The following is a 19,681-nucleotide window of genomic DNA, read 5'->3' as shown; positions in this document are numbered from 1 at the left end:
CCGGCGGCTCCACCCAGCTCCATCGGCTCGGGCTCCGAGTCGTCCGGGGTGGAAACGGGCATACCCCTACCAGGACGTCCTCCGGCTGCCAGCAGGTTGTCCAAACGAATGGCCATGTCCACTAGTTTATCGAAGGACAACATGGTGTCCCAGCAGGCTAGCTCCCGTCGGACGTCCTCCCGCAGATGGCACCGGAAATGGTCGATCAGGGCCCGCTCGTTCCACCCGGACCCCGCTGCCAGCATACGAAACTCCAATGCGAAGTCCTGCGCGGTCCTCGTCCCCTGCCTCAGGTGGACCAGCCGCTCACCCGCCTCTCGACCCTCGGGCGGGTGATCGAAGACCGCCCGAAAGAGGCGAGCGAACTCCCTGTAGTCCTCCAACGCGGCTCCTCCCTCATTCCACACCGCGTTGGCCCATTCCAGGGCTTTCCCACAGAGGCAGGAAACGAGGATGGACACCTTCTCCCGCTCCAATGGCGCCGGTCTGATGCTGGCGAAGTAAAGCTCCAATTGGAGGAGGAATCCCTGGCACAGGGCCGCCGTCCCTCCGGGTGCTGGGGTGTAGATGGCTGGATCCGGTTGGCCAACTGGTCTCGACGGATCAGGTCCTCTCCTCTCCAGGCGTTGGACGACCTGAAGAACCCAATCCATCGCTTCCCCCAAGCTGGCCAGCATCGTGGAATGCTCCTGGACCCATGCCACGACTCCAGGCATGCGCTCTTCTCCCGCTGACTCCATAGCGAGTGGGTGATTCTGGGGTGAGTGTGGTGAAAGGAGTCAGGCGCAGGAGGGTAATCACCGAATACAGAGTTTATTCCTTTGTTGACACACAAATGCGTTCCAATAGCAATCAACGAAACAGGCACAGGGGAAACAAACATCCCTGGCAATTACACTGTAACGGAATCCAATAATACATAGGCACAGGGGGAAAATCTACCCTGGCAACACAATGTTATGAGTAGCTCCACCGAGCTACATTACTCTCACAATTAACAATCACCCACAAGGACAAGGGGGCAGAGGGAACACTTATACACAGACTAATTAGGGGATAGGAACCAGGTGTGTGTGATTGACACACCCAGGTTCATGAAGTGGGGCACACTGACACACCCAGGTTCATGAAGAGAGAAACAATTGTATATCCAAGCAATTTCCATACATTTTGTCCTATCTTAGTTATTAGTTCTCCATTTTGAGATGCTACCTGTTAGTTTTGTAATGCCCCCCTAGTTACCCTTACCTGACAACAGTGTGGTATAATTCACTGTTCACAAACACCACCATCTCAAAAGCCATGGTGATGCACAACCGGCCTATGCAGGCCACAACTGTCTTGACCCATTAACCAGAAGTAAACTGTTAGAGAGAGACATTACTGTGTACCGTATGCACTCTGCACATTAAATAAGATGGGGTACTGTATTAAATCAAATCAAATTTTATTGGTCACATGCGCCGAATACAACAGGTGTAGACTATACAGTGAAATGCTTACTTACGAGCCCATTCCCAACAGTGCAGAGTTAAAAAGTAAGACAAATATTTGCTAAATAAAAAGGAAATAGTAACACAATAAAAATTATAACGAGGCCAAATACAAGGAGTACCAGTACCGAGTCGATGTGCAGGGGTATGAGGTAATTGAGGTAATACAGTATGTACAGTTGAATTCTGAAGTTTACATACACCTTAGCCAAATACAGTGGGGAAAAAAGTATTTAGTCAGCCACCAATTGTGCAAGTTCTCCCACTTAAAAAGATGAGAGAGGCCTGTAATTTTCATCATAGGTACACGTCAACTATGACAGACAAATTGAGAAAATAAAATCCAGAAAATCACATTGTAGGATTTTTTATGAATTTATTTGCAAATTATGGTGGAAAATAAGTATTTGGTCACCTACAAACAAGCAAGATTTCTGGCTCTCACAGACGTGTAACTTCTTCTTTAAGAGGCTACTCTGTCCTCCACTCGTTACCTGTATTAATGGCACCTGTTTGAACTTGTTATCAGTATAAAAGACACCTGTCCACAACCTCAAACAGTCACACTCCAAACTCCACTATGGCCAAGACCAAAGAGCTGTCAAAGGACACCAGAAACAAAATTGTAGACTGCACCAGGCTGGGAAGACTGAATCTGCAATAGGTAAGCAGCTTGGTTTGAAGAAATCAACTGTGGGAGCAATTATTAGGAAATGGAAGACATACAAGACCACTGATAATCTCCCTCGATCTGGGGCTCCACGCAAGATCTCACCCCGTGGGGTCAAAATGATCACAAGAACGGTGAGCAAAAATCCCAGAACCACACGGGGGGACCTAGTGAATGACCTGCAGAGAGCTGGGACCAAAGTAACAAAGCCTACCATCAGTAACACACTACGCCGCCAGGGACTCAAATCCTGCAGTGCCAGATGTGTCCCCCTGCTTAAACCAGTACATGTCCAGGCCCGTCTGAAGTTTTCTAGAGTGCATTTGGATGATCCAGAAGAGGATTGGGAGAATGTCATATGGTCAGATGAAACCAAAATATAACTTTTTGGTAAAAACTCAACTCGTCGTGTTTGGAGGACAAAGAATGCTGAGTTGCATCCAAAGAACACCATGCCTACTGTGAAGCATGGGGGTGGAAACATCATGCTTTGGGGCTGTTTTTCTGCAAAGGGACCAGGACGACTGATCCGTGTAAAGGAAAGAATGAATGGGGCCATGTATCGTGAGATCAGCAAGGGTATTGAAGTTGAAACGTGGCTGGGTCTTTCAGCATGACAATGATCCCAAACACACCGCCCGGGCAACGAAGGAGTGGCTTCGTAAGAAGCATTTCATGGTCCTGGAGTGGCCTAGCCAGTCTCCAGATCTCAACCCCATAGAAAATCTTTGGAGGGAGTTGAAAGTCTGTGTTGCCCAGCGACAGCCCCAAAACATCACTGCTCTAGAGGAGATCTGCATGGAGGAATGGGCCAAAATACCAGCAACAGTGTGTGAAAACCTTGTGAAGACTTACAGAAAACGTTTGACCAACAAAGTATGAGAAACTTTTGTTATTGACCAAATACTTATTTTCCACCATAATTTGCAAATTAATTAATTAAAAATCCTACAATGTGATTTTCTGGATTTTCTTTTCTCATTTTGTCTGTCATAGTTGACGTGTACCTATGATGAAAATTACAGGCCTCTCTCATCTTTTTAAGTGGGAGAACTTGCACAATTGGTGGCTGACTAAATATTTTTTTTCCCCACTGTACATTTCAACTCAATTTTCCACAATTCCTGACATTTAATCCTAGTAAAAAATTCCCTTTCTTAGGTCAGTTAGGATCACCACTTTATTTTAAGAATGTGAAATGTCAGAATAATAGAAGAGAGTGATTTATTTCAGCTTTTATTCCTTTCATCACATTCCCAGTGGGTTAGAAGTTTACATACACTCAATTAGTATTTGGTAGCATTGCCTTTAAATTGTTTAACTTGGGTCAAACGTTTTGGGTAGCCTTAAACAAACTTCCCACAATAAGTTGGGTGAATTTTGGCCCATTCCTCCTGACAGGGCTGGTGTAACTGAGTCAGGTTTGTAGGCCTTGCTTGCACACGCTTTTTCAGTTCTGCCCACAAATGTTCTATAAGATTGAGGTCAGGGAGTTGTGATGGCCACTGCAATACCTTGACTTTGTTATCCTTAAGCCATTTTGCCACAACTTTGGAAGTATGCTTGGGGTCATTGTCCATTTGGAAGACCCATTTGCGACCAAGCTTTAACTTCCTGACTGATTACTTGAGATGTTGCTTCAATATATCCACATAACTTTCCTTCCTCATGATGCCATCTATTTTGTGAAGTGCACCAGTCCCTCCTGCAGCAAAGCACCCCCACAGCATGATGCTGCCAGCCCCGTTCTTCACGGTTGGGATGGTGTTCTTCGGCTTGCAAGCCGTCCCCTTTTTCCTCCAAACATAACGATGGTCATTGTGGCCAAACAGTTCTATTTTTGTTTCATCAGACCAGAGGACATTTCTCCAAAAAGTCAGATCTTTGTCCCCATGTGCAGTTGCAAACCGTAGTCTGGCTTTTTTATGGCGGTTTTGGAGCAGTGGCTTCTTCCTTGCTGAGCGGCCTTTCAGGTTATGTCGATATAGGACTAGTTTTACTGTGGATATAGATAAATTTGTACCTGTTTCCTCCAGCATCTTCACAAGGTCCTTTGCTGTTGTTCTGGGATTGATTTGCACTTTTCGCACCAAAGTACGTTCATCTCTAGGAGACAGAACGCGTCTCCTTCCTGAGCGGTATGACGGCTGCGTGGTCCCATGGTGTTTATACTTGCTTACTATTGTTTGTACAGATGAACGTGGTACCTTCAGGCGTTTAGAAATTGCTCCCAAGGATGAACCAGACTTGTGGAGGTCTACCATTTTTTTTCTGAGGTCTTGGCTGATTTCTTTTGATTTTCCGATGATGTCAAGCAAAGAGGCACTGAGTTTGAAGGTAGGCCTTGAAATACATCCACAGGTACACCTCCAATGGACTCAAATGATGTCAATTAGCCTATCAGAAGCTTCTAAAGCGATGACATAATTTTCTGGAATTTTCCAAGCTGTTTAAAGGCACAGTCAACTTAGTGTATGTGAACTTCCGACCCACTGGAATTGTGATACAGTGAATTATAAGTGAAATAATCTGTATGTAAACAATTGTTGGGAAAATTACTTGTGTCATGCACAAAGTAGATGTCCTAACAGACTTGCCAAAACGATAGTTTGTTAACAAGAAATTTGTGGAGTGGTTGAAAAACAAGTTTTAATGACTCTAACCTAAGTGTATGTAAACTTCTGACTTCAACTGTACATGTGGGTAGGGGTAAAAGTGACTAGGCAGAGAGAACAGTCTATTCATTTATTTTATTTGATTTCACCTTTATTTAACCAGGTAAGCCAGTTGAGAACAAGTTCTCATTTACAACTGCGACCTGGCCAAGATAAAGCAAAGCAGTGCAGTAAAAATAACAACACAGAGTTACATATGGAATAAACAAAACGTACAGTCAATAACACAATAGAAAATCTATATACAGTGGGGTGAAAAAGTATTTAGTCAGCCACCAATTGTGCAAGTTCTCCCACTTAAAAAGATGAGAGAGGCCTGTAATTTTCATCATAGGTACACGTCAACTATGACAGACAAAATGAGAAAAAAAATCCTGAAAATCACATTGTAGGATTTTTAATGAATTTATTAGCAAATTATGGTGGAAAATAAGTATTGGTCACCTACAAACAAGCAAGATTTCTGGCTCTCACAGACCTGTAACTTCTTCTTGAAGAGGCTCCTCTGTCCTCCACTCGTTACCTGTATTAATGGCACCTGTTTGAACTTGTTATCAGTATAAAAGACACCTGTCCACAACCTCAAACAGTCACACTCCAAACTCCACTATGGCCAAGACCAAAGAGCTGTCAAAGGACACCAGAAACAAAATTGTAGACCTGCACCAGGCTGGGAAGACTGAATCTGCAATAGGTAAGCAGCTTGGTTTGAAGAAATCAACTGTGGGAGCAATTATTAGGAAATGGAAGACATACAAGACCACTGATAATCTCCCTCGATCTGGGGCTCCACGCAAGATCTCACCCCGTGTGGTCAAAATGATCACAAGAACGGTGAGCAAAAATCCCAGAACCACACGGGGGGACCTAGTGAATGACCTGCAGAGAGCTGGGACCAAAGTAACAAAGCCTACCATCAGTAACACACTACGCCGCCAGGGACTCAAATCCTGCAGTGCCAGACGTGTCCCCCTGCTTAAGCCAGTACATGTCCAGGCCCGTCTGAAGTTTGCTAGAGTGCATTTGGATGATCCAGAAGAGGATTGGGAGAATGTCATATGGTCAGATGAAACCAAAATATAACTTTTTGGTAAAAACTCAACTCGTCGTGTTTGGAGGACAAAGAATGCTGAGTTGCATCCAAAGAACACCATACCTACTGTGAAGCATGGGGGTGGAAACATCATGCTTTGGGGCTGTTTTTCTGCAACGGGACCAGGACGACTGATCTGTGTAAAGGAAAGAATGAATGGGGCCATGTATCGTGAGATTTTGAGTGAAAACCTCATTCCATCAGCAAGGGCATTGAAGATGCGAGGGCATGTTTAGCAGCATGAGTGAAGGAGGCTTTGTTGCGAAATAGGAAGCCGATTCTAGATTTAACTTTGGATTGGAGATGCTTAATGTGAGTTTGGAAGGAGAGTTTACGGTCTAACCAGACACCTAGGTATTTGTAGTTGTCCACATATTCTTAGTCAGACCCGCCGAGAGTAGTGATTCTAGTCGGGCAGGCGGATGTAAGTAGCGTTCGATTGAAGAGCATGCATTTAGTTTTACTAGCGTTTAAGAGCAGTTGGAGGCCACGGAAGGAGTGTTGTATGGCATTGAAGCTTGTTTGGAGGTTTGTTAACACAGTGTCCAATGAAGGGCCAGATATATACAAAATGGTGTCGTCTGCGTAGAGGTGGATCTGAGAGTCACCAGCAGCAAGAGCGACATCATTGATGTACACAGAATTGAACCCTGTGGCACCCCCATAGAGACTGCCAGAGGTCCAGACAACAGGCACTCCGATTTGACACATTGAACTCTATCTGAGAAGTAGTTGGTGAACCAGGCGAGGCAGTCATTTGAGAAACCAAGGCTATTTCGTCTGCCAATAAGAATGCGGTGATTGACAGAGTCAAAAGCCTTGGCCAGGTCAATAGTACTGTACTGTCTTTTATCGATCGCGGTTATTATATCGTTTAGGACCTTGAGCATGGCTGAGGTACACCCATGACCAGCTCGGGAACCAGATTGCATAGCGGAGAAGGTACGGTGGGATTCAAAATGGTCGGTGATCTGTTTGTTAACTTGGCTTAACTTGGCTTTCAAATACTTTCGAAAGGCAGGGCAGGATGGATATAGGTCTGTAACAGTTTGGATCTAGAGTGTCACCCCCCTGGGGATGACCGCGGCAGCTTTCCAATCTCTGGGGATCTCAGACGATACGAAAGAGAGGTTGAACAGGCTGGTAATAGGGGTTGCGACAATTTCGGCTGCTAATTTTAGAAAGAAAGGGTCCAGATTGTCTAGCCCAGCTAATTTGTAGGGGTCCAGATTTTGCAGCTCTTTCAGAACATCAGCTATCTGAATTTGGTTGAAGGAGAAGCGGTGGGGCATGGGCAAGTTGCAGCGGAGGGTGCAAAGCTGGTGGCCGGGGTAGGGGTAGCCAGGTGGAAAGCATGGCCAGCCGTAGTAAAATGCTTGTTGAAATGTTTGATTATCGTAGATTTATCGGTAGTGACAGTGTTTCCTAGCCTCAGTGCAGTGGGCAGCATGGACTTTACAGTGTCCCAAAACGTTTTGGAGTTAGTGCTACAAGATGCACATTTCTGTTTGAAAAAGTTAGCCTTTGCTTTCCAAACTGATTGTCTATATTGGTTCCTGACTTCCCTGAAAAGTTGCATATCGCGGGGGCTGTTCGATGCTAATGCAGTACGCCACAGGATGTTTCTGTGCTGGTCAAGGGCAGTCAAGTCTGGAGTGAACCAGGGGCTATATCTATTCTTAGTTCTGAATTTTTTGAATGGGGCATGCTTATTTAAGATGGAGAGGAAAGCACTTTTGAAGAACATCCAGGCATCCTCTACTGATGGAATGAGGTCAATATCCATCCAGGATACCCGGATCAGGTCAATTAGAAAGGCCTGCTCGCTGAAGTGTTTTAGGGAGCGTTTGACAGTGATGAGGGGTGGTTGTTTGACCACGGACCCATTACGGACGCAGGCAACGAGGCAGTGATTGCTGAGATCCTGGTTGAAGACAGCGGAGGTGTCTTAAGAGGTAAATTAGTCAGGATGATATCTATGAGGGTGCCCATGTTAACGGATTTAGTTTTGTACCTGGTAGGTTCGTTGATAATCTGTGTGAGATTGAGGGCATCTAGTTTAGATTGCAGGATGGCCGGGGTGTTAAGCATATCCCAGTTTAGGTCACCAAGCAATACGAACTCTGAGGATAGATTGGGGGCAATCAATTCACATATGGTGTTCAGGGCACAGCTGGGGGCTGAGGGGGGTCTGTAGCAAGCGGCAACAGTGAGAGACTTATTTCTGGAAAGGTGGATTTTTAGAAGTAGAAGCTCAAACTGTTTGGGCACAGACCTGGATAGTATGATAGAGCTCTGCCGGCTATCTCTACAGTAGATTGCAACTCCGCCCCCTTTGGCAGTTCTATCTAGACGGAAAATGTTGTAGTTGCGAATGGAAATGTCAGAATCTTTGGTGGCCTTCCTAAGCCAGGATTCAGACACTGCTAGAACATCAGGGTTGGCGGAGTGTGCTAACGCAGTGAATAACTCAAACTTAGGGAGGAGGATTCTGATGTTAACATGCAAGAAACCAAGGCTTTTGCGGTTACAGAAGTCAACAAATAATAGCGCCTGGGGAGCAGGAGTGATACTGGGGGCTACAGGGCCTTGGTTAACCTCTACATCACCAGAGGAACAGAGGAGGAGTAGAGTAAGGATACGGCTACAGGCTTTAAGAACTGGTCTTCAAGTGCGTTGGGTACAGAGAAAGAATGGGGCAGATTTCCGGGCGTTGTAGAATAGATTCAGGGCATTATGTACAGGCAAGGATATGGAAGGATATGAGTACAGTGGAGGTAAACCTAAGGATTGGGTAAAGATGAAAGAGATAGCATCACTGGAGGCACCGATTGAGCCGGTCTCCGTGTGTGTGGGGGGTGGGACAAAGGATCTATCTGAGACAGGTTGAGCAGGACTGGGGGCTCTACATTGAAAAAGTACAGTTAGAACTAACCAAAACAGCAATAGGCAAGGCATATTGACATGGGAGAGAGGCATAAAGCAGTCACAGGTGTTATTCGAGAGAGCTAAGACAACAGCTGGTAATGGCGACGAAAGTTTGAGCTGAGGCTAAACAGATAAACAGGATGGGGTACTGTCGTATATGATGAATGGTGATCATTATGCTGTCAACAAAAGAAGTCTGCTCATACTGAACATTGATCATAAGGTTTATTCAGATCACAAGCTTCAGCATGAGTTTACAGACACGCGTTGTCCGGAGAGCAGTGTCGTCCAATTTTCATGTCTGCTCTGACCTATCTTCTTCGTGTACCCCTATTTATAACCAATACACCAAGATGGGCTCCCTCTTCTGGCCAGTTTACAATACACTTCCTGTCTATTATATGTTACATTATACTAACATAACCAACATTCCATTTCGTCATGAAAAACATTTAACAAAGGCATAATCTTCAGATACGATATTCCCCCCTTTCGAGACGAAATAAACGTCTCGAAAACAAACAGAATAAGATTATGACTATTAACCATTTATCTCATTGAATATTCTTAACCTTAAACCCAAAAACATTCTCCTCTAGAGTGTAAATACCTTTCTATGAAATACCTGTTTATGAAGTGTGAATACATTACTATGACCCATGAAGAAATCTCTATGGAGTGTAAATACATTACTATGACATATGAACAACTGTTTATGAAGTATGAACACATTACTATGAATTATGAATAAATCTCTATGGAGTGTGAGAGCGAAAAACTGTCCAGCAGCCATCCATCCATATCAATCAAGACAGTAAAATTATCTCACGGTCCCTCTGCCCCAGGCAACCACCGTCGGTACTCCAGATAACCTCATTAACCATGTAAATGCATTTGAAACTATGATGTAATTAAATACCCATGTAAACAAAATCCTATCCATAAATATCCATTGTACAACTGGTCAACCCATCGAATCGTACAATGAATCTCTCCCTTCCTAGACCTTCTGTCCCTAACCCCATCGAAATAAACAAAAGCATCTAAGATCCTCATCTGCATTCAATAACATCAAACATCATTCTACTAAAATCAATACCTAAGAATATGACACAATTATGTATTACATATGTCTATATTTCATTGCAGACACTGGAATGTAGTCCACTACACTTCATCTCCCTGTAATGTCCTCTTCCAATGGACTTGTTGATGATGGAATCAGCCACACCCTCCTTGTTTCATCTCCTCCAGTCATATTGTCCCTTCATATTGTCTTTGTTTGAGTATTCCAATCTCCACATGTTCTCCCAAATGCCTCTGGAAGAAAAAGAAAAAGACCAAACAGTATCTTTCCCAAAAAAACACTTTCAAATTAAACATCACTATCCACTAAGACTATAAAACTGATATATAAATGATGCATGAATCACATAAACCCATTCCCCCCTTGATTCATAAATCATACTAAAATCATACTAAAAAAAAATGTTTTCCTTGAAACAATAAAAATAAAATGATCAAATAATCAAAAAGGATATTTATCCATTCAGTAGTCCATCTAGACCCCCTCGTCCGTCTTCGTCCAGATCCGGAACAGTCAACACCGGCATCTGAGTGTTGTCTCCAGGCACCACTTCTCCAACCTATCTCAATCTCATAACTTTCTCAAAAGTCAGTACAAACATCACACAGTGTTATCAAAGCTTAAACTAGAATCTGACCCATCACTGCTCCTACTGGCCTAATTGATCTTGCAACCAAATCCTTTCACATGCATCCCTTATAATGCATCTATAACCCCAGTGATATTATCTGAACTATCTGGACTCAAAGTATAACTAATATTTATCAATATTATCTTCCCAAATGTTACACCATACCATGAATGAAGTCCCCCCTTCTCCCTTAAACTTATTCTTCAATGATAGGCTTGAAGACTATGACATGTTGCCATGTGTCTGCTAAAGGACTAAAATGTAAATGTAATGTCACCCTTTTAACCCTAGAGTTAGCTGTGTCCAATGCTATCCCTCTTATAATGGTAAAACCTCATATGGAAGCTTAAACGTTGACCTGTAACAACATCCTATCCCCCATAGGGTAAGAATATACTCTATCATCACAAACCCACCAAATATCTCTAAAAATTCCCATAGTCACATTGTCAGTCAAAAGCTAATCTTTTAACCATCAAAGTCCTGCTCTTCTTACTACCTGATATATAAAAAGTAACCTATTATTTGTCATTACTACCCTTAAGGTCATACTTATCCCAGGTTATCATATAACATCACACTCTGATCTTCTCATAAACATACCCCTTACCTCATATGTTTTATTAGAGCAAAAACAACTTTTATCCCTCAATATTTCACCTGAATACTTCAGGTTTCCCCTGTTACCTGACTTTACATCTAACAATTCCCATAGGGTAATCCCTTCACCCAAGAACACTTAAACCCTACTGTTTTGACAACAACATTATTTTATCTGTCAATGACTGTTGCCAATTCCACAGTCATGACAAAGCTCAAGACTGATCCACACCTGACAGAGGCTGCGCAACCGTCTAACAGGTTCGGGATGGAATTCTCAACAGACATGGACCCTCAAGATTCCTCACTGACCTTACAGAATGAGTTAATCTATCTCTAATTTTCACAACAGAGGAACGAGCAGCACTGATCAGATGCCCCCCCCCTCTGTCATCAAAATCAAAAGACCCCATACTGCAGCTTCCATGATGAATCTCTATTCTCCATTTCAGATTAATCTATATTGTTTCTATCTGCTCTATTTTAACCCCATTCATACCATAACCTCCTGAGTCCCTCTTGCTACCTCTTTAATTTCAGAACAATTGTTGTCAGTATCATACTCCTATATTTGCTATTGCCATAGTATCATTAATCCCTTCCAAAGTTACCCTTAAAGTAGTTGATTTAGCTGCTGTATCAACCCTAATTACTTCTAGTGCAAAATTTCCCATTATCCTCTGTGTATTATCTACTGTTGGAGTGACTACTGTCCATTCAGTTCTACTCCTCCTGAACTCCCTCAATGACTGTGAAAACTTCTACAGACTTCAAATCTTCCATTATAAGCGTTACTTTATGAATTACATTGCCCTTTAACCAATAATTCCTAACCGAAACAAATTCTAATGCTTGCCCTAAATAAGTACACATATATTCTCCCTAACCTTTCTCTATAATATTACGCAACATAAGTGAACAGTCACTCCTAACCCTATTCCAAACTATACCTCCTTCTACTCCTGGTCCTGATAACAATACTTATTCTCCATAATTATCTCTCCATATGAGAGAAACGTCCCCATCTTAAACCCTAATAAGTATTTTTCCCCTAAAATTGGTGCTGTATTGGTTCCCTTATAATCAAATGCGATATATTTATGACTTTAATACCTATCAATGTTGAAAGAGTTAAATTGCTTCTCCCTGTTGTTCTAATAAACTGAAGTGTTAATGTCCTTATTTACTCCTAGTTTTCCCATAAGACTTTGAACTCCTTCCTTGTACTTCCATCCATCCCCACTAGTGTCACTTTTTCCCCCTTTCAGTTCTACCTCTAAACTTTAAACCTCCTGATTATAACAAAATACACCTATAATGACCTTGATCTCCCTACTGGAAACTGTAAATATAGATACTCAATCACCCTCAAATCATTCAGCAACACATACTTTCTCAATGCATCTGCTCCTAACCGATTTAAACTCCTACCATATCTTCCCACTAAACTTTAAAATGTCCTTCCTCACTGTTCTCTCTCTGTCTTACTACTAACTTTGAAACTTAGCTTACTGTCTCAGAGTCCCTTCAACCTAGCCTACCCCTAACTTATTTTAATCTAATCTTTTCTCTCATAACATTTAAAACCTTTTCCCCTGATCTATTGACAAAATCTCTTACCACCAAATTTTTGGAATATGTGATTGGGAAAGTTCCCCACCTGCTTCTGACTCATTACACACAGACTTGGCAAAACCGACTAAACACCTTTTAGCCTAACCTCAAATCTCTTAGTGTAAGAATGTAACCCAAAATAAACAGTCACCCCTATTAAGTTTTTTCCCAGACAGATTGTCTAACAGGCAATCTAATACATTATCATCCTTCCTATGATATTTATCTTTTAAGCAAATGATTCCCCAAAAACCCTACTTCTTAAAATAGTCTACCAGACAATCAGTCGTCTATTGTGCCTCTGATTGAATACTTCAATTTACACCATGCATCTCTTCCCACAATGTCATTGGTATATTGTCTCTTTTAATTCCTATTTGACTTCTATAGCAGAGCTCAATTGATTCCCTAAGAGTATTTAAACTGTTTTACTACCTCAAATCCCTATCCTAATTCGTTATCAATTAGTGAGATGTTTAACCTCTTTAGGCTGAACACAGATAAGTTTTCCCCTATTCACTATCACTTCTAATTGTCGGTTGTTTCAACTGTTAGCTATTTTCTCTTCTTCTCTAATCAAGGCTCTCAGCAATGCACCCCTTCCGGATATTCTAGAACAGGTGATCTTTTCCTCCTTCATCTTCCTCTGTTGTTTTCTCCTGTTCTTGTTGCATGAACATGTAAAGTACCCAATCTGTCCATAATTATACCAGTCTTCTGAAAGTTGCTGAAAGTGTAGCTGAAATATTCCTCCTTCTTCTTTGTTCTTCTCCCTCTCCAATTCTGTGTCTGTCCAGAAACTGACAGTCGATATGGAACATCTGGTCCCCCCTTGGCGGGTACAATTGCCTTTGATATTGTTCAGTTAAAGCTGTAACAGTGATTGTTGATTTGATTCACTCTGATTCTTCATAACCAACACTTCTTTTCTTCTTCTCCACCACCAGTTATAAGTTGTATTTGATAGAGTTTTCTTCGTCCGGTTCTTCTCGTTGTGGACCTATCAGTATTCTTCAAAAGGTTATCTTCTAAGTTCTGTCCTTGAAATATCATCTTCTTACCAGTGGCCTTTCCTTTGGCATCAATGTGTTCTTCTCCTTCCATTCTTGAATTCTTCATCCAGTCGTGTTATCTTCATCTTTCCGAACCTCTTGTCCCCTTCTTCGTTCAACTTTAATCAGAGATCAAGTCTCCAGTATCCTTCTTTCCTCTCTTGCCACTTCCTTCTGATCACAGAGTCACCTCCACCCATGACCTCTCATCATCATCATCCTCTTCTCCTTAAGTTCCCAGACATCCCGATTTTCCTTCCTTCTTCTGGATTCATCTTCATCGTTGTTTCTGCTCATATTCGTCTTCATCTCTGATGCCATAATCACCCTGCTGGATGATGTCTTTCTGCTGAATCCATATGTGAGAAAGGTGTACTAACTTCTGCCATTAGTCTCTCCTAACACTACTCTAACCCTACTTTGATTACTTTGATTAAAAAAAGGACTATTTCAATCAATTTTCCCCTATATCAAGCCCTTTATATTCCTTTATTGTGAACTATCTTATTCTAGACTGTATAAGTTATATAGACTTCCCCCCTGTAATTATTAATATAACCCTAACAACTCCAAATAAACCCTGAATAATAAACCCAATTTTTATTCCTATATCCTATGTCACCAACTTATCCATTAGTGTTGAGTATATTACCACAACCCATCAAATGCAAGTAAATGCAAGTTAGTCATCTTCAGACTAAAATACCCATAAACAAAGCCTTCTAACCTTACAACCCTTCAATACTCCAATTCCCATAACCCCTTGTTTCTTCCTATGATATAAACCCCAAGTATCATAATTGCAAAATAATGTCAGTACCTGATTTCCAATCGAACTGTAATCCAGCCCAGTGATACACATAGCCTCCAAAATGTAACTTTTATTGAAATAGAATTTGCCAAGCCCCTTGTAAAATCGTCATAACATCACATATCCTGTTAGGGAAAGATTTTGTAACCATAATCAGTACCAAAACCTTTTTGACTTGATCCTCTGCCACGTGACGTGATCACTTCCTGTATCTCCTCGCTCCTCTCGCTTAGCGTTCCTCTCATATGACAGAAGAACAAAGACACAACATAACATTTTAGTCGTTAATGTAGTCACTGAGTATCTCCAACCATTCAATATTCGTTTGTTCTACATGATTCACTGTAAGACTTTAACTCAGGACTAATTATAGATCGCCCAAAAACCTTTTATTTTTATTTTAATCCGTTATTTAATTCTTTAATTAAATGCATTATAATCCGCTACCATATATCTAATTTATAAATTCAATAGGCTACAAAGCAAGTTTCATCTTTAACCAATCGCAGTTTAAACTAGAATCATCGTGTTAAAATGTATCCTCTGTCTGTCTTCCCCTCCCTGCAGTTTAACCAATGTGTTGTTTTGCAGAATCCCACGCATGCGCAAATATCATTTTAAAATTAAACGCATCCCCATACATTTACTAACGCCACCATTTTGTTTCGTCGACCTCATGTCGTAGATTTAGTGCCGTAAACCAAAACGTGTCCTAATCTCGTGTCATAAACTCCCCCTTTCTGTAGTGTAGTGTCGCAAAATTAAACGCATGCGCACAACCATTCAAAAACCCCTTTTCACCGTGGAAGAAAGATTCTCTCTTCTCTCTCTCCCCAAACAGAAAGAATAACAGCCAGCTGTAACTTCCCATTTCCCCCTTATAGTCAAACAACATTTAACAGCGCTCACAAAACATATAACCTGACTTACAAACACATAAACAAGTTTAAGAGACTTTCACCCGTCGCAACGGAATCTCTAAGGATATCCGTTAGCATGTAGCACGCAACACAATTAGCCTGTAGCATTAGCCTTTAGCTTAGCCTAAGGTACACCGTGGCACAAAACCCAATTAGCACTAGCATCCACCTCAGCCACCATGATGTAGCATGATTCACACTTTAGCCTTACAAAAATTAGCCTGAGCAACGATGTACCACGTGGCCTGAAACAATCCAGCCTTAGCTTCAGCCTCTAGCCAACTGCGGCCTACTACACACATCAATATCCTGCACCGCGGCCCAATCATTGTCCATGATTATCAATAATATCTCCTTCTAACTTTATGCTGCCTTGAAAGATGAATCTCATATCCAGCGGTTATCCCCAAACCAATTTCCCGTCGACCAAAGGAGGAGTATAACATAAATACACCAATTCACTTCATAATTCCCGCTTAAGAAATCAACCTGACCCAATACTAACTAAGTCTGGATTTGTAGCCCATTCATAAAGAATCGCCTCCTCGAGGTCTTTTCCAGATTCACGGTGCTCTAATTATGCAGATATCTCCCCAACATTATTCTCTACCAATCCATTTGTACAATCCATTGTTGTAAACAGCGTTTACACATCAACCAAATTTAAAATATTTTCGTTCAGACTCCCAGTTAACAGCCATAACGCCACCCGAAACACGGTCGTAAGGGTACATTCCTCCAGTGTACATAAGCAGTAACAAACCAACAATTTAGCTGTGTCTAGTCGGGTCATGACTCCAAATCACAGTCAGCTTGAGTTAGCTTGTCGACTCCAAATGCAGCAAAGAAGGATTGCATCATCCCTCCTGGCAAGCTCGCCATTCTGTCGTATATGATGAATGGTGATCATTATGCTGTCAACAAAAGAAGTCTGCTCATACTGAACATTGATCATAAGGTTTATTCAGATCACAAGCTTCAGCATGAGTTTACAGACACGCGTTGTCCGGAGAGCAGTGTCGTCCAATTTTCATGTCTGCTCTGACCTATCTTCTTCGTGTACCCCTATTTATAACCAATACACCAAGATGGGCTCCCTCTTCTGGCCAGTTTACAATACACTTCCTGTCTATTATATGTTACATTATACTAACATAACCAACATTCCATTTCGTCATGAAAAACATTTAACAAAGGCATAATCTTCAGATACGATAGTACCGTATAAAGGAACAGTCCAGCAGGCATCAACTGTGTAGCTGAGTGATCATAAGGTCCAGTGAACAGCAATAAGTAAGTCCGGGAGCAGTTCAGTGGCTGCTACGCTACAGGCGAGCTGGAGGCACGGCTGTTGATTGCGTGTGCTAGCGGGCCGGGGCTAGCAGATTGATCTTTGTGGTCGTTGCAACGGGAAGCCTGTTGAAACCACATCAGACGATTACGTCAGCATCAGACGATTACTATGACTTGCGTGGCTGTGGTCTTTGACCATTTTTAGGTCCTTCCTCTGACACCGCCTGGTATAGAGGTCCTGGTTTGCAGGGAGTTCGGCCCCAGTGATGTACTGGGCCGTACGCACTACCCTCTGTAGCGCCTGGCGGTCGGATGCCGAGCAGTTGCCATACCAAGCAGTGATGCAGCCAGTCAAGATGCTCTCAATGGTGCAGCTGAATAACTGTTTGAGGATCTAAGGGCCCGTGCCAAATCTTTTCAGCCTCCTGAGTGGGAAGAGGCGTTGTCGTGCCCTCATTCTGGGATGATGGTGTTGATGTGAGCCATGACCAGCCTTTCAAAGCGTTTCATGGCTACAAATATGAGTGTTTCGGGGCGGTAGCCATTTTATAATCAGGTTCGCTCTCAGATTTTGCACACTTACTATCTGGGATCATAGCTGTGATGAAGCAGGATGCTCAACATGAGGTTTTTAGAAGCATGCAGTAAAGTAGTATGGCACAGGGAAGGCCATCTGTAGCCAGTGCCAGTCAGTGATGAGGTAGGCAATGAGGGTCAGGATGAGAAAGCCCACACTGAAGATCTGTAAAAGCACACCCACCATCCTCCTCTACTCAACTCCCACCAGCTCAGTGACTGAGGAGACAGGAAAGATACATACTGTATAATAAAGCAAGTAACTTTAATCAAGCAAGAGTTATTACTGAAACACTGTAATTTAACCATCCTCCTCAGTTGAATGTTGTATAGGAAATAAAATATAAGTTCATATTTGCTAAAACATATAGACTAATTTGCTGCTAATCCTTTATCAAAATCATATACTCCGTAGTTAATCTATTAACTTTTATAACATAAAAAAAGGTATGCCATTTAGCAGACACTTTTATCCAAAGTGGTCTAAGGCACTGCATTGCAGTGCTAGCTGTGCCACTAGAGATCCTGGTTCGAATCCAGGCTCTGTCGTAGCCGGCCGCGACCGGGAGACCCATGGGGCGGCGCACAATTGGCCCAGCGTCGTCCAGGGTAGGGGAGGGGAGGGGAGGGAATGGCCGGCAGGGATGTAGCTCAGTTGGTAGAGCATGGCGTTTGCAACGCCAGGGTTGTGGGTTCGATTCCCACGGGGGGCCAGTATGAAAAATAAAAAAAATAATGTATGCACTCACTAACTGTAAGTCGCTCTGGATAAGAGCGTCTGCTAAATGACGTAAATGTAAATGTAAATGTAATGTCATGCCTGCATACATTAACTTTTGTGGGACAAATTGGGTTTTTCATACTAAGTACATATCCAGACATCCAGCGTCTTTTGACAGCAACGCCAAATATTGTGCAAAATACTGTGGTGTCGAGACAACGATGCTGATATGCTGTGATGACAAGAAATCCGCTGACACTGTCCTTGATTATAATGGTTTATTACATCAAAGATTACAGTATCAATTTACAGATTCCTGCAGACATCTGGAGAACAACTGACCCAATCTCTAATATGTTATTCTCTCCGTCCTTTGTTCAAAAACATGGTATTTATATCCTATGTAACATAATATGGGTGGTTTTAGATAGACCAATAGTTCAGATACTACATATTTCTCCCCTTCGAGACTAATTAAGTCTCGAAAACAAAAATAATAGGATTATGACAAATATTGTGTAACTTTAACAATAAAACAAAATTTATGTAGTGTGAACAAATTTTTATGAAGTGTAAACAAATCGTTATGGAGTGTAAGAGCGAAAAACCTGTCTGGCAGCTTTCTTTCCAAATATCCATCAATCAATCAAGACAGTAAAATTCTCTCACGGCCCCTCTGCCCCAGGCGACCACCTAAGTACTACAGATCAATTTATAAATCTTTATCAATGCATTTTAAACTATGATGCAATTGAATACACATGAAAGCCTCAGAAAACAAAGTACAATCAAACTTGTCCACATTCAGGCTGGTCGACCCATCGGACCCTCCTGTGGATTCTCTCTGTCCCTGCCTAGATCCAATATCCTTAAGCATCCACGAAAAAAACAAAAACATCTGAGGTCCCCACATGTACCCAACAACAGAAAACATCATTCTTCAAAAATTAATACAGAAAGAATATGACACAAATTATTTATTACACATACAAATATGTCTATATATCATTGCAGACACTGGAATGTAGTCTACTACACTGCATCTCCTCAGCAGTGTCGACTTTTAATGCAACGTCGATGATGGAATCTGAACATTTCCACACCTTCCTTGTTCCACTTCCTCCAGTCCATTCATATTGTCCATGTTTGAGTATTTGAATCCCACTCTACACATTCCCCCATATGCTTCTGGAAGAAAAGAAAACACCAACCAGTATCTTTTGCAAAACAACACATGCTAATTAAAACATCAATATCAACAATAATATAAAAATGATATGTAAAATGAATCACATTCCATTTCCCCCCTTTGATTCATAAGAAAATACTAAATATCACAATAATATGTAAAGACGTGAAAAATGATTGGATATTCAAAATTTCCTAGAGTTATTTCAACCCTAGTTTTCCTAACATTTTTGGTCTGACTTTTTCCCCCAATTTTTTCAAAAACCATTTCCCTGATTTATCCACAAAACTCTCTCCCACTAATTTGAGGATATTTGATCGGGAAGTCC

Source organism: Coregonus lavaretus, assembly GCF_964263955.1.
Source record: "Coregonus lavaretus genome assembly, chromosome: 31".
In the NCBI taxonomy this organism is placed as follows: domain Eukaryota; kingdom Metazoa; phylum Chordata; class Actinopteri; order Salmoniformes; family Salmonidae; genus Coregonus; species Coregonus lavaretus.
Note: the sequence above shows the minus strand (reverse complement) of the source record.